The sequence below is a fragment of the Sapajus apella genome, unplaced genomic scaffold, assembly GCF_009761245.1.
Source record: "Sapajus apella isolate SASKATOON/1434 unplaced genomic scaffold, GSC_monkey_1.0 scaffold125, whole genome shotgun sequence".
In the NCBI taxonomy this organism is placed as follows: Eukaryota; Metazoa; Chordata; class Mammalia; order Primates; family Cebidae; genus Sapajus; species Sapajus apella.
The window spans coordinates 2,095,868-2,097,511 of NW_022437065.1; the positions used below are offsets into that span (position 1 = coordinate 2,095,868).

General features: G+C 44.8%; 1 long non-coding RNA gene across 1 annotated transcript in view; it reads right to left on the reverse strand.

Moving 5' to 3' along the window:
• Nucleotides 1–640: 640 nt before the first annotated feature.
• LOC116539054 overlaps nucleotides 641–1,644 on the reverse strand; it is a 42,050-nt gene continuing 41,046 nt past the window's right edge. Inside the window, exon 3 of the long non-coding RNA XR_004263902.1 lies at nucleotides 641–856. This is a non-coding gene — a long non-coding RNA (uncharacterized LOC116539054). The remainder of the gene's footprint in view (nucleotides 857–1,644) is intronic.

A 1,644-nucleotide genomic window follows, 5' to 3' on the forward strand; every position in this document is an offset into this window, starting at 1 on the left:
GGCTGCTTGCAGGGAAGGCCCGGCCATCTGTTCCCGGAGACGGTGAGAGAGCCATCTTCCTTCCTCCGCACCTGCCCTGAAACACAGGCCCAGAGACATTTTATTACAGGAACAGCTCTTGTCTGCGCCAAATATAGGACCCCAAATTCCTCTGCTCTTTCCTGTATTCTCCATCAGCTCCTTGTTGGTTATCTCCAGCTCAAAGAATCTCTCCAGCTACTGGGTTCCAGCCAACCCCCAGAGGCTACCAACTGTGCCTATCAACAGAAGTGGGAGTCAAGAGCTCTTAGCCCCATTGCTGAGCTGCCCTGTGAGTCGGCAGCTGATGACACTGGCTGTTCCCTGATTGCCAATCTAGATGGCGCTTTGAAATATCCCATCCCTGGTGATCCCCTCAAAGGCAGCTGTGATTAGTTTAGTCTCCGAGGTCTTTGAGAAAAACCTCAGTGACCTTGAATAATAATAAGAAAGCCCATCTAAAAGAATAGAAAGTGTGAATCCAAGGGTCTTTTTGAGCAAAATGAAGTTTTATTCATTTCACATGCATAAAATAAGGGCTAACAGTATGGTCAACGAGCAACTTTGACTTAATGAATGGATAAGAATCATCGATTGGGTCACTGTATTTTTTTTTTTTTTAACAGAAATGGGTACTGTTAAAATGATTTTCAGGTCTGTAGAAACAATTTGAATTCTTGACTGGACTGGGAATGGGAGTTGCCTTTCAAAGCATGATTGAGAATATGGCTCTGGCATCAATCAATCAGACTGCTGGGGTTTTGAATCCAGGCTCTCCCGTTCATTAGCTGTGTGACCTTGGACAGGCCTTGACCTCTCTGTGCCTCAAAGTAATCACCTGCAAAATGGAGAGAATAATAAGACCTTCCTCACAGGGCTGCTTTGAAGATTAAATGAGACATCCATGAAGAGCGCTCCAGACAGTACCTCGTTCAGAGTCAGAACTCAGTAGATGTTATATATTATTGTTGTGTTATTGTGAATGATTTTTTTTTCAAGGATAGTGCCAAGATTCACATCAGTTCTGGTTCTCCGTGACAAAAAAATAAATCCAAATTTCTGAATAATGGGGTCTGAATTGATGAGCTTTTACCAGCATCTTGCTTTTCTCTGGGTACTTGTCACAGTAAATCTGATAAGAAATGCAGGGGGTGTGCTCTCAGCAGACAAAAGCCCACGGTGAGGCTGCTCTGCATTGGCTGCCGGCCTGAGGTTGAGAGGAGGGCAAACTTGCCCTGGTGCAGCCGGCCTCTGTACAGTGCCCACAGGCCCAAGGAATTTGTGTATTCAGCTGGCCTCTCAGCGCCTCCCAGCTCATTCACAGGTAGAGGTGAAACATCAGAATTCAATTTTTTGTCACCTTGTGAAATTACGAGACTCCATTCCAGTTGCGTTTGTATCATCAGAGCACAACGGACACGTGGGGTAATTGCTGTTGCTGGGTTACTCCTTGTAAGTTCAAACAGTTTCACATGCTGAATGACAATATATTTGCCGTGACCTGGGTAAATTAAAACAATGCTTCCGCCTAGGTAGACTTTGACGTGATTCAGTCCATCTGTTTCTGATGAAGGTAATACTTCAGTAAAGCAGGAAATTCAAACACACAGTGCTACCTTGGCACTT